Raw genomic sequence first — 14,876 nt, forward strand, 5'->3', positions numbered from 1 at the left:
CCCCCGACTATAAAATTCCTCTAGTACATATAGAGTCTCCAAGGAATGAATGTTCTAGTCCTGAACAAGCTTTCTCAGATACAGCTTACATCTGCCATTTCCCCTTTTTGCTTGTCCATTTTCCTCTCCTATGATACACTTCATAAAATTCCATGAGGCTGTATTGTCTATGCTCCAACTACCTTCAGTAATATCGGAGGGCACACTATTGGCACTGCTGACTTGTAATTCTGCAACCACAAGTCTAGCAAGTGAGGTCCCACCTTCCACCAAAGCACACACCCATGCACCCACCCATCTGTCCATTCTCTGGCCATCTACATTTGAGCTTAATTTGGTCTCCTCCAATCTTCCTTTTTGTAAGTTAATGCGTCATTAAAAGACTTTATTTGGGAGTTAGTAGGGCTTGGGAGGGAGCAAAACTCAATGTATTCGTTTAAGTAACCATTTTAAATCACCTCTTATGGCCAGGGACATTGCCTCCTGTATTATACTTCGGAGGCTTTGTGTCACAATCATCTTGAAGTGCGGAGGCTGCCTTCCTGAAGGGGCAAAGTCCTTACATGTGATGTGCAGATGCACGGAGTCTTAAGAACTGTCTTGGGTTTAGCGTTACTTGTCACAGACATTGTAAAAGAAAGCCATGGTTTCTGTACCAGCTAGACTCCACAGGATCCAACGAGAGAGGAATTCTCTGTGGCTGAGTCTCCTATGTGTTTTCTTTCATTACTAGCAATGTCATCTCCCCACCCTCTTGTCTGACTCAAGCATTGGCTTCCCTTTGAAGTTTTGCATCACTTGTTTTCCCACATCTAAGTCCCATGCACACATTTCTAAAGGTATACTTTCCATCCTAGACATAACGACACTAAGTCACCATAGGCCTGGTTTGGGGCCATTTCTCTGAGGTAGGGGTTTGAGGATGCGAAGTTTATTGGTGATGGCTGAGCTCAGAACACCACCTTTTGGGATGGGCAATGGAGGAGTGAATGGACAACATAATACCACAGAGGCATCGGAAGGTGCCAGGAGGAAACTCGGGGCTGGGAAGGATCTTCCTCATCATTCTGGATTAAGCTGTGCTTCGGAACACTTTGGATTGCCTAACACTACATCCGGGCTGCTCCCAGCAAGATGTCCTAACCTTAGACAATGCCATAGTTAGGGCCACTCCTAAGAGAGACGCCCCGTAAGGTGGAGAACTGCTTATGATCTGTGGGCTACTGAATCTTCACATTTAAAGAAAGAGAACTCACGTTCACATACAAGGAACTGCGAGAAAGTTAAATGAAGTTAAATAGCCTGGATATGGGGGGGTACAGAGAGAGTTGGGAAGCAAGAGGTATCAAGACAGCTGTGAGAGGCTCCAAGTTTGCTGGGTAGATATGGCTATCACTGAGGCTGAAGGCTGGATGGTGACAATAGAGAAGTTATCTATGCTTAGACATTCTATTAAACTTTTGAAAGCAGGATTTTCATTTTTTTTTCTTTGTCTGGTTCTGTCACTTAGAGTTGTTTGTCTACTCTGCATGGCTGCCAACACACATCTGGTCTCTCTCTCTCTCTCTCTCTCTCTCTCTCTCTCTCTCTCTCTCTCTTTGTATGTGTGTGTGTGTGTGTGTGTTACATGCACATGAATGTGGAAGTCTGTATGCACATGTGAAAGCCAGAGCAAGCCTTCTATCTTGTTCTGCCTTAAGACAGACCTCCCATGAACTAGAAGCTAAGGCGCTAGGCTAGCTATCCAGTGAGCTCTCAGGACTGGTTTGCCTTTGCCCTCCAATGCCAGAGTCACGGGAACTCACGCCATGCTATTTACATGGTAGCTGAGAAATCAATCTATGGTTGTCCTGAATTGGAGTACTCTTAATCATGAAGCCAATTCCAGGGCTCAGTGCTCGGTGGCACCAGGCCCAACTCAGAGGTCATTTCTTCCCCTTCTTAAGACAGTATGAACTAACCAGTACCCCCTGGGAGCTCGTGTCTCTAGCTGCATATGTATCAGAAGATGGCTTAGTTGGCCATCAGTGGAAAGAGAGGCCCATTGGTCCTGCAAACTTTATATGCCTCAGTACGGGGGAACGCCAGGGCCAAGAAGTGGGAGTGAGTGGGTAGGGAGTGTCGGGGGGAGGGTATGGTGGACTTTTGGGATAGCATTTGAAATGTTAATGAAGAAAATACCTAATTAAAAAAAAGAAAATTAAAAAAAGAATAATGCTCAAGACTTGGTTGAGATGGAGGAAGAGAGATAGAAAAAAGACAGAACTACCTGTTTCCTATGCATTTCTGGAAGGTAGATTTCCTGTTTGGGATGTCTTTATTTCTTCTGTCAGGAATCTCTGGTACTGTGGTAGCAGAGCCTCCTTCCACTCTCGCAGTACGAAGCCAACGGCTCCTCCCTTTCCCTGCTGCAGGATGACAGCGCCACCTTCTTAGGTCTAGAGAGTCAGGTACCACCCACCCATCCATCCACTTTTCAGCTGCCAACATTGTAGCTTGTTTTTCTTTTTCACTCCCCTTTGTAAGTTAATAGATTAAAAATTTCCTTGGAAGTTAATGGGGCTTGGGATGGAGCAGAACCCAACACATGTGTTTAATTCACCATTTCAAATCCGAGGGGACTTCAAACTTATTTCATCCCCTCTAGCTCTAGCCTCAAATTGGGATAGAAGAAGTGAAGAACTCTATTACAGCAATTTCTAACCGTATGCTTCTCTATGAGAAATCAGAAATAGCTACAGTTAAGTTGAGATTCAATTCCTTTTTTCCTCCGTGGCAGATATCGAACGAACGATACTGTTCTGTTCCTGCTTACTGTAAGATGAGCAGGGATGTATTTACATCTCAGATGGAGGAATGGAGATTAGGTAGGTGGTAGGAAAAAAAAACCCTCGTGTGTGGGAAGTTGAAGTGTGCTATCAGGGGACTCCTCTGAAGCCTGTGAGTAGCTGAAGTGACAAGGATTCAGGAGCAGAGCATGGGTATTCACACGGCTGACAAGGCCTTTGTGAGGCACAGCAATTAGTGCGGGGACAGGCATGCTTTCCTCTTTGTCTGGATTAAAAGTTATCAGCAATGTGTAAGCAAAAACACGTTTAATTCATGTTTAGATAATCAGTGTTGTCTCTGAAACTAAGTCGCATATGTCTAATTAGTGCCTGGGCTTCATTTTTGAGAGTGTTGGGTGGGGTAACTCAGGATTGTGGAGGGGAGAAGAGCTGTACCATCCACAGTGACAACTACTTACCCCATGCAACATGCCCAGGGATAATGGAACCTCCCAGTTTTTATGCAGGGACAGTGAGAGCTACCTTCAGAGTTCTTAGGCGCATCTGTTTGGTGTTTGGCTTGCCTCCTATGCTCTCCTTTATATGACTTATAATAAAGCTGCCCGTGGATGTTCCTTTCCCAATGATGATAGTGGAATATTGGGATCAGTAGGAAAGCTTCTCTCTTCGAAAGGAGTGAGACTTTTTATAACAGTGGTTTTATTCTTTGACAATTTCATACAATTCGTTTTGATCATTCTCCTCTTCTTGCCCCCAACTCCTCCAAGGTCCACCCACGTATCCCACGTTCTGTCTGTCTGTCTGTCTGTCTGTCTGTCTGTCTGTCTCTCTCTCTTTTTCTCTCTAAAGTCCCATTTCTGTTGCCCAAATACTCTTGGTTGTGGGGCATGCCTTGAAGTGTGCCTGGCATAGCAGGGCTCACACCCTTGAAGAAAGTGAGCTCTATCATCCTCTTCTGGAAGCTATCAAGTGCCAATAGCTTTTTAGCTAGGGTGGCATTTCATGCCTACCAAGAGTAAATGCCTGTTTTCCCCATGATAGCTTCTGCCTAGGCACTTGTGTGTTTATTATGTTTCTACACATTGAAAAGTCAGTACTGCCGGGACAAAAGCCTCCTTGCCATGCATGAAATTAGGTTGGATTTATGTTTAACTGATGAGTGAAACCCACAAAACTAAAGTTGTCATTTGCTACTTTGTGCTGAACACTCCTTGAACACTCCTTGCCTATCCTGTATTTTGAATTTGAAAGGACAGCTTTAGTATAGACTAGTTGTTTAACTAGGTTTTCTAGCCCCCTGTTTCTAGAAGCACTGTGGTCTAAGAGAATAGGATTTGTGTGTGATACAGATCTGGGCCCAAGTGTGTGTGACTTTAGTCAAGCTAATTAATTTCTCCAATTCTCATCGTCTTTACTTATAAAACAGGGAGAATGTTTGTTTCCCTTAGGGTGGCTCTGAAGATTAAAGACAAATGTAGACAAGCTGCTCAATACATACTGATAAGAGGGAGCTCTCTGAATCAGCATAGTTATTATTGTTATCATCACTGCTCGAATATAAGGGCTTGTCAGAAAGAAAAAGAGGGGGAAAGGGCTTCAGCAGAGTCATAGAAGTAAGCACAGAGCCTTCCTCACTTGTGGATTCTAATTATAGGCCCGAGTGAACATTCCTCCACAGATCAGATGAGCCAATGAATTCTGTGCCACGTAATGTTCAGGAATCCCCCTGGAATTTGTCTGATTATCCCGTAAACATCCTTGTCAGCTGCCAGGAAGCAGCTCAGTGACATATCAGTGACTACTATAGAGTCCCCTTCACAAAAACATGTCTTCCTTCCCTCCTCTGTCAATGTTAACAGGGAGTAAATACTGTAATGATGAGGGAACCCCGGTAGGGCAATGAACATTTGTAAACACATGATTTTCAACTAAGATACTTTAAATTAACTCACAGAGTTGTAAATAATTGTTGTGCTAGGTGACCAGCCTGTGGATAATTAGGCAAATTGGCAACTTTTTAACTAGTATCTTTTCAGATTCGAAGAGAATTTGTTTTTTTAAATTGAATTGGGAAAATAACCAGGCTTCAAAGGACCTGTGATTTAGAGTTGGATTTTCAGAATTAAAAAAATAAAAATGCAAAACTGGCCTGAAAATAATAAAGCACTTAGTAAGTGAAGCCTTTGCTTTCTCTTATTTAGCACATCAAATGTACTTCATACAAAGGCAGGAGCCTCTTAAATACGGGCGGCAGAGTCTCTGTTTTGCATTTACTCCAGGGACTAACAAAAATCAATTGGCTACTCAAGGAAGACCTTTAATAAAAGATTGAATCAAAACACTATTGAAAACTGTATCTATGCCATAAGAAGTGGGTCCTTAAGAGAGGTGATAACTCACCACACAGCATCCTCAGAGTGAACTCCATTATCCATCTTAAAGGAGAATATTCAATTGAGGTTCGCCACATGGAATACAAACATCTAATATTTTTTCTATTTGCTTCATAATGGTCAGATTCTTTACTTTAAATAACAGAAATGGGAAGAGTGTTTTCAAGTGTTGTAATAGCAAGAGTGAGTGTATTTATATCTAATTCTCAAGAGAACTCCACTTGCCTGATACTGCCTAATTAATCACAGTTCAGCTGTGAGGGAGACATGGTTTTATTTTTAATTAGATATTTTCTTTATATACATTTCAAATGCTATCCCGAAAGTTCCCTATATCCTCCCTCCGCCCTGCTCCCCTACCCACCCACTCCCGCTTCTTGGCCCTGGCATTTCCCTGTATTGGGGCATATAAAGTTTGCCATACCAAGTGGCCTCTCTTCCCAGTGATGGCCGACTAGGCCATCTTCTGCTACATATGCAGCTAGAGACACGCGCTCTGGGCGTACTGGTTAGTTCATATTGTTGTTCCACCTATAGGGTTTCAGATTCCTTCAGCTCCTTGGGTGCTTTCTCTAGGTGGAAGACACAATTTTAATGTGCCTCGATGGGTAGATCTAATAACAGGATCACCGAAGATAAATTGTGTTTGCTCCAACTGGCTAGTTTTAGAAGAGATCTCTACAGTTGAAATTTTGAAATTTTGGCACCTTTTCTACCTTTTATGCACAGAGGACTTTGCCACCTAGCTTGCTGAATAGCATCCCTTAGGGGATTTTTATTATTTTTAAAATTTAATATTTTTAATATAGATGATGATTTTTCTTACCCTAACTCCTCTATATCCTCCCAACTTTTCTACCCATCCAACTCCATACCACTGCTCTCTCTCTCTCTCTCTCTCATACACACACACACACACACACACACACACACACACACACACAGCATGAAACTATGAAACTGTGAATTGGGAACCAAAATATACAGACAAAAGACCCTTAGTACAAGAAATGCCCAAACAAATCAATATAAGACCAAAGCCAACAAAACCCCACAGAAATGCCTACCATTGAATTTGTTTTGTGTTGGACATGTACTTTTATCATCCTGACCTGTGATTAGTATACCCACTATGACTTCATTCAAGAAGACTGCTTTTTCCTTTCCAAACAAATGCCAGTTGCACATGGCTTCTTGACTAGAGGTGCCAGCCCCTGTCCACATCCCTCCTCTAAGTGCTCGGACCTTCTCTAGCATGAATCTTTGCAGGCCTTACACATGCTGCCACACCCTCTGTGAGCTCACATGAACATCTGTCCTGTTCTGTCTGGAAAACACTGTTTTCTTGGAGTCATCCATCACCACTGGATCCTACAGTCTTTCCACCTCCTCTTATGCATAGTTTCCTGAGCCCAGAGGGGAGGAGTGACAACTCTTCATAATTTCTTCATGTTGAATGTGGGAGTTGAGATATCTTTGAAGGGGGGACTGTAGGGAAAATGGGGGAGTTGGTTGGCCTTAAGAAGACCACACTAATGATTGTTATAGTCTCTGATGTCTATGTCTTGACTGGATCTGGCTGAAAGTCCAAGAGATCAGGAGTTCAAGAAGGTCAGTTCAGCATGTCTGACTAACCAAGGCTGTATATTCTGTAATATAAAATCTCAAAACAAAAGTTTAGCATCATCAAGATAACTTTTTTGCTTGATTCTCTGGAATCTAGTCTTCAGAGCTTTCCCTTTGTCATATCTGATCCATATAACTTTGTAAGGTGTTGGAAGGTTTGGAAGGTGGAAGGACATTAATCACCTTTTCTTCTTCTTTTTTTTTTTAAATCAAAATTATTGGGTATTTATTTCATTTACATTTCCAATGCTATACCAAAAGTCCCCCCCCACTCCCCTCCCCACTCCCCCCCCCCCACTCCCACTTCTTGGTCCTGTTGTTCGCCTGTACTGAGGCATATAAAGTTTGTACGGCCAATGGGCCTCTCTTTCCACTGATGGCCGACTAGGCCATTTTCTGATTCATATGCAGCTAGAGACACGAGCTCCGGGGGGTATTGGTTAGTTCATATTGTTGTTCCACCTGTAGGGTTGCAGATCCCTTTAGCTCCTTGGGTACTTTCTTGAGCTCCTCCATTGGGGGTCCTGTGATCCATCCAATAGCTGACTGTGAGCATCCACTTCTGTGTTTGCTAGGCCCCGGCATAGTCTCACAAGAGACAGCTCTATCTGGGTCCTTTCAGCAAAATCTTGCTAGTGTATGCAATGGTGTCAGCGTTTGGAAGCTAATTATGGGATGGATCCCTGGATATGGCAGTCTCTAGATGGTCCATCCTTTTGTCACAGCTCCAAACTTTGTCTCTGTAACTCCTTCCATGGGTGTTTTGTTCCCAATTCTAAGAAGGGGCAAAGTGTCCACACTTTGGTCTTCATTCTTCCTGAGTTTCATGCATTTAGCAAATTGTATCTTATATCTTGGGTATCCTAAGTTTCTGGGCTAATATCCACTTATCAGTGAGTACATATTGTGTGAGTTCCTTTGTGATTGTGTTACCTCACTCAGGATGATGCCCTCCAGGTCCATCCATTTGCCTAGGAATTTCATAAATTCATTCTTTTTAATAGCTGAGTAGTACTCCATTGTGCAAATGTACCACATTTTCCGTATCCATTCCTCTGTTGAGGGGCATCTGGGTTCTTTCCAGCTTCTGGCTATTATAAATAAGGCTGCTATACTAATCACCTTTTCTAAAAACACAAAGACAAAACCTTTCTCCCAAATCAGCATATCCTCCAGTCAGCAACCAGGAAAGCTGGTATCCTGCCCTCTTTTCCAGAGAAATAATAAAACAACCAAAAACTATCTACAACAGCTTTACATCCTGATCCTAAAGTACCAGGCAGGGAGAGATACACTGGGACTCTCCTCTGGCTGCTGAAACCTCAAAACCCACCCTTAGTACATCATACCTCTTAATCCTTTCTAAACAGTTCCATTAATTGGGGACCAAGCATTGAAATATTTGAGCCTATGGGGAGGACATTCTTATTCAAACTACTACACCACTCAAAATTCCAGTGTCTGAGTAAACTGGAGATTCTGTGCCTATTAAGGTAAATGGTGAAAATTCCTATCAGTGGGAAGAGTAAGAGTACAATTCAGCTGGGTATCACTAGATACTTATGGATTAATTGGGCGTATTTAGGTTGGAAGATATGTGTGTGTGTGTGTGTGTGTGTGTGTGTGTGTGTGTGTATGTGTGTGTGCATTTCCTGGGTCCTATATATGAAAGAAGGCATATTTGTCTTTGGGGGATCTGGCTTAATTTGTTTAATGTAATGATTTTCAACTCCATGTATTTTCCTGCAAATGTCAGAATTTCATTCTTCTTTTTGGGACTGAACATAAAAAAAATGAAAATGCCTGGTGCTAATCAAAATTGAGCTACAAACTCACATTGTTTTAGACAAGACCATGTGGTATGATTCAATGAGTATGAGGGAGCTGTAGGCTGATTGGAGGGCATGTATACTATCTAAAGTAAAATAAGCAATGGGAACAGCAAATATCTCTGCCACACACAGGAGTGTGTTAGGCAAGGCCATTACTATAAAACTCAGGAGATAGATATGTTCTAATTTCTTAGCCAATAGGCTATTTTCTCTGAGGTTTTTCATTTTAAGATCCAGGTATCTAGAAACTACTGATGGTCATGGTCTCCAGTTTTGAAAGATGCTGGTGTTCTGTGGGTGAAACAGACTCATAGATGCAGGAAGAGGAAGATGGCTAGTGAGGGTACTGATGGCATTCCTATTCCCAGCCCTGGTTGTCTTTGGGTCCAATAGTATAAGTCCTACAATCTGCTTATTTCTTTAGTTACAAAACCAATCCTCTAGAATACCTTTCCAAGATATTTCTCCTTTTGGCCATTGGTGATTAAAATTGGATCTTTTGACTTGTCCATAAGAGTGTCAATTGATTCAAAGATCTGCCTGCAAAGGCAGGGAGAGGGTGAAGGAAATGGGGGACAACCAGGGAGGAGTGTTTGTATCCATCTGCAGAGTACATGGGAGAGGGAGTGACTAATGCATATAGCCCTAAACAGGGAGATGGAGAAAAGGGGGCCCAGAAACAAACGTTGGTGGTAAACATCCACACATAAAAGAGAATATTGGAGTAAGGGATGGGAATAACAAAAAATATGTCTATTTGGAATGGAAACAATAATTAATGAACTTTTTTGTAGAAAGTTGTTGGAAAATTTGTATCGTATGCTTAGTAGGTATGAACCATGGCCTTTAAAGGAGAGTAACTGGGACCAGTTTTCAGGAGAAAGAGGTAGTCTGGAGTCAGGAGACTTGTCAATAAAGTAGCTCTGACTTTTTTAAGGCTCTCCATAGATTTCACAGTGGTTCAGTGGGTATCTCCTGTTCCACCAAAGGTGGGCCATTGGTGATTGGATCCATCTTTATCTGGACCTAAAGTCTAAGAGTTGCTTTGCCTAGTACTGGATCACTTTAACCTGTCATTGGCAAGAGTGAACTAACTGGTGTCATTACAAATCCTCTGAAAGCAGATAGTGATATAGAATTAGGAGTGGATCAAATGTGCTTACCGAATATTAAATCTTGTGAACTGGGTGATGAAATGCAAGACAGGGGAAAGAGAGACAGAGACAGAGAGAGACAGAGAGGAGAGATCATTGTTTAACTCATGGAAGAATGATTTGCTTCCATTGGTAAGTAGACAGTTATGAGGGTATTAATACCACATTGTTACTCTCACTGTTGAAAGCAGACTGGACCAATGTTATGAGCATCAGCTCATGTTTAGGACACCAAATGAGTTAACTTCCCTCACTCCGGTTCCCAGCTAATCTAGAATTCAAGGCTTTGGGAAACTGTCACGAAAAGCATTGGCCCCTTAATGTGGTTTCCACTCCATGCTCCTCTTCCCAGTACCATAGTGTAAGGTTTCCTGCTCATTACAGCACTTTTCCAGAGAACAAAAAGCATGCAAATTCAGTCCCATCTATGCTTGTTACTTTTCCCTTTGGGGATGAAGCAGTAAAGTGAGACTGGGATAATGAGAGCAGAGTAACTCAGACACTAAGCCCGAATCCAGATATTTACCCTAGACTTACACACTTATTTTGATAGACATGGCCTCTCAAGGATTGGGTAGGCCTCTAAATGATCCATATAGAGACTTTCAGTGAGGAAAGAAAAATGAAGATATGTTAGGAAAATCCCACAGAATGGATAAACCAAAGAAAGCAGGCATGTTAGAGCACATTTGCAATTAAACATTCGTTTTCTCACATGAATGATGCATCATATCAGTGAACTTATTTTAAAAAATCCAGTTTTTAATAAGAACTTATTGTGGGGCTGTAGAGATGGGTGGCTCTGTAGGTAAAAATGCTTTCTGTCCAGGCTGACCACCTGAATTCTGTTCCTGGGATTAAAATCCAGAAAAGAACCAACGTTTGCAAACTGTCCTCTGACCGTTTGTTCATACTAAAGCATGTGCATAGACACTTGGTATCTGGCACACACACTCTCTCATTCACACACACACATGAGTAAATAAAATTATTGAAAAGTGAAAACTGTTTAAAAGGATATATTTAATTAGAAAGCTGTTCATGGTTATGCTTTGATTTGACATAAAATTGTTTCCTACAAAACAAATTGAATTCATCATAAAGTCTTAGAATACTGTAAAGACTGATTTTTGTGGAAGTAATAATGTTTAGTCCTTTGTGTCACTTATACATGAAAGGTTAAGCAGAGAGGAAAAAAAAAAAGCAGCTAACACTGACGTGTTTATCCAGAGTGAAGAAATATGTTCAAAGTTATGGTAAAGGGACCTAAAATACGTGAGATGTGTTGTACTCATTGTATATAGAATAAAAACATATAAAGACTAACAATAGTAAAAAAAAAGAAGGATTTTAATAAAAATATATTTCATAATAAAATGACTGTCAAGCTCTCACTTGTACAAGTTACATAGGATAATATGGTAGACAAGTGAATTAGTCCCACAGGGATAATAAATGTTGAAAATTACTTAAATGTCCTCATTTCCCTTTTCCTTCCTTCAGAAGCACAGCATTTTGTTGGATAATTTTGAGCAACTGCCGATTTTTATGGTGACCATATCTGACCATCTTAAGTAACCTGCTATATGACTGACTTTCCATCGCTGAGCTCCTTGCCAGTGAAAAGACTATTTTTTTCCCCATTGCTTTCATTCTGAAAAATACCTTGAGAAAATTACAGTAAGGGTTACAATAGGAAGTGGTTGGCAATATTCTGGCTGTCATTTAACTTATGGTAATCAAACATTTTTAACCTGTTTAGCCTTTTAGTCTTCCTTTTCTAGAAATTTCCTTTATACTAAAATTATAACTTTTCATGGGAAATCATAGCGTGAACACAAAGAGCTGCTCATATTTGCCGAGTTAGATTAGTGCTCTCTGAGTGTTAGGACTCAGCTAATGAAACAAATATTTTGACACCTAGAGGAAATTCAAATGGCGAGCCTTGGAAGCTTCCAGAGAGCCATCTTTCCTATACTCTGACATGGGTTTTTGATTCCTAGTGAGCTAACTGTAGGAGATAAGGTGCAATGATGGCAGCACGTATTGACCACTTAGTGTCTACCAGGCACTGTGCTAATCTTTATGTCCATTATCTATTCCAATCCTCTTAGCAACCAAGTAAGAGAGTTCTCATATCACAGATGAAGTAGTATTCTAGAAATTAAAGGAATTGTCCAAGAACACTGTAAAAGTAAAAAGAAGACAAGATATGAAATTGGAATAATATTGGGCCAAATGTAACATTTTCATTTAAAATATAGGATGAAATTTTTTTCATATCACTAATTTAATAGTACTTGACATGTGGTAAGGTTTTTGCTTTTAGCTTATGAACTTGTCACTTAGTGAAATAACTTATTTTCCGTTGTTTATATTTTGTCATCATTATGAGTCTATGACAGAGATCTTCTCTGTTTATCTCATTAGTTTACTGATATAAACATTAGGATAAATAGAGTCAAATTATGATTTCAAAATTACATGATACACATTAATAAGATAGTCTAAGCAGATAAAGTCAAGATATCTTAGTTTCAGATTGTACCACACACTGGGTAGTTGAGAATATAATAAATTTATTTTTCCTTAATTCTAGAGGTTATAAGTTGAGAAACAAGATATTGTCTGGACCACACTCCAAAACCCTTAAAGGGAACATCTTCCTGGGTTCTTCAGTTCTGGTGGCTCCATCCACTCCTGACTTGCATCAGCTCCCTTTAACCTTCATCTGGCATTCTGCCTGTGCCTCTTCACCTTGCCTCCCCTCTGGGTCTCTGTCCACAATTTTTAGCTATCAATTTCTTGGTCTAATGGCTCCTATATCTCTCAACCCTACTTCCCTTTCCTCTGATGTTCAGAATATGATTCAAGGGTTATCAGTTCTTTTGTGCATTATTCTCCCAAATGAGCTCTTAGCTGTGGCCTTTCCCTTTTGTATACATCCTGTTCTGCCACTTCCCCTCAGGAGTTAAACTGTCCTTAACAAGGAGGACTGGCTTCTTGTGAAGGATCTATTACTCACACCCCAGCTTCTTCTCTTAGTATATCTCCTTGTATTTCAGCTTCTTCTGAACTATCTTCATTCAACACAATGTGCCCGTTTCTCTCACCTCTGCATCAGAATACTTATTTTTCCACACTAGAATTTCTTTTATTTTGCCCTTTACCTTGCTATTGTTTACTGATCGTTTAAGTCTTGATTTAAATGACATTTTCTTTAAGATGGCTCTGCTGATTTCCATCTTTCAACATCTTTTAGAATATGCTACATTCTCTTACTTCCTTAAATCAGCACTTTCCCTACTTCAGCACCGCGATTTTATTGTAGTCTTCTGCTCTCTATTGTTGACTCCATGTTCTACAAAGAGCAGAAAGGAGTTCTATCTATCTTGTTTACCCTCCGTGGTACAACCCCTGCTATAGTTTTAGTCCCTAAGTGGTAACTGACAAAGTACTTTCTCAAAACAGACTGGTGAACAAGCGGAGCAAAATATGATAATTTAAAACCTGTCATCAGGTGATATGACAAATGCTTACCACTTGAGTCTCATCTGTCCTCTCCATGCCCCATGTACACTGGCTAGCCTTATATGGTCAAAGACCTGTGCTCCATCATGTCAACTCACTCTCTCTCTCTCTCTCTCTCTCTCTCTCCCTCCCTCCCTCCCTCTCTCCCTCTCTCTCTCTTCCCCTCTTCTTTTCTCCCCCTTCCAGATCTCCTATTTCTCTTTCTTTTCTGAAATTAATTCCTGTGCCTTCATTCATCCTACAGATCTCAGTCCAAGGTTCATTCTTCCAGGGAAATCTTTTGACTTTGACCTCCAACCTACTATGGACATGATGATTTTATGTCTCCCATCTGGGTCAGTCTCCATGCCAGACTGGAGTTTACGCTACGGTTCTAAGGCTTGGCTAGTGTATTCATTACTTTTCTGTTGCTGGGACAAAATACCTGGCAGGAGAAAGGAAACCCTTAAAAGAGGTAAGATTTATTTTGGCTCAAGGTCGCAGTCCATTATCAGAGATGATGCATCAGAATAGCTCAGTTCATGGTTGCTGAAGCTTTGGAGTCATTTTTCACAACATGGCAGATAGGGAAAGCATGAGGATCTCTGTGCAATGGGGAATAGAAACTGTAGTGCTTTCAATAGTAATGGCCTCCATGGACTCAAGGGTTTGAATGCTTGGCCTATAGGGTATGGCATTACTAGGAGGTGTGGTCTTGTCTCAGTAGTTGTGGCCTTATTGGAGGAAGTGTGTCTCGGTGGAGGAGGGCTTTCAGTCTCAAATGCGCTAAAGGTAGGCATCTTTCTGCTGCCTGCTGATCAAGACCTAGAACTCTCATCTAACTCTCCAGCATCACCATGACTGCCTGAGTGCCACCTTGTTTCCTACATGACAATGATAGACTAAACATCTGAACTGTAAGCCAGTCCCAATTAAATATTTCCTTCATAAAAGTTTCCATGGTAACGGTGTCTCTTCACAGCAATAGAAATCCTAACTAAAACAGAAACAGAAACAGAGTATAACTTCCAAAGTCCTTTTAGGCTAGTGACACCCTTGTTCTAAAGGTCCCCTAGCCTCCCTAAATAGAAAAAAACACAAAACAACAACAACAACAACAAAAAACAGCCAGGGAACAAGAATTCAACATGTGTGCCTAGGGGAGACTTTTTAGATTTATTCTCTAACAGCTGGATAACTTCCTATGAACACTTTAGTCACCGATTGCTCTCAACATGTCAATTAATTTCAGTAGCTTTGATTGTTTAGCAAATGAGCAGCTGTTGTCATATGATTTGTTTTCTTTTCCCATTTTGGTTCTCTGTAGCACTATAGGATAGAGTTTATTCTTGTTTTCCATGACTCTGCAATCATGACTGTTATTAGGACTATTTCCTTACCAAGTTATATTTTTGAGGCTTCTTCCCCTTTCTTCATTGCCATTCTGATTGTATTCGGTCTGTTCTCCTCTCTCTCAGGCTGCTGCCTCCTCCTCCCTTCTCTCCTTTCCCTCCTGCTTCTATTTTTCTTCTTTTGTCTTTGTTTTCCACTCTCTTACCCATTCTCTGTTTC

At 41.0% G+C, this 14,876-nt stretch overlaps 1 protein-coding gene across 1 annotated transcript in view; it reads left to right on the forward strand.

The window, feature by feature from the left end:
- Positions 1-14,876, forward strand: part of Plppr1 (phospholipid phosphatase related 1) — a 280,800-nt gene that overhangs the window by 46,223 nt on the left and 219,701 nt on the right. The gene's annotated exons all lie outside the window — the stretch shown is intronic.

This window comes from Mus musculus, chromosome 4 (genome assembly GCF_000001635.26).
Source record: "Mus musculus strain C57BL/6J chromosome 4, GRCm38.p6 C57BL/6J".
Taxonomy (NCBI): Eukaryota; Metazoa; Chordata; class Mammalia; order Rodentia; family Muridae; genus Mus; species Mus musculus.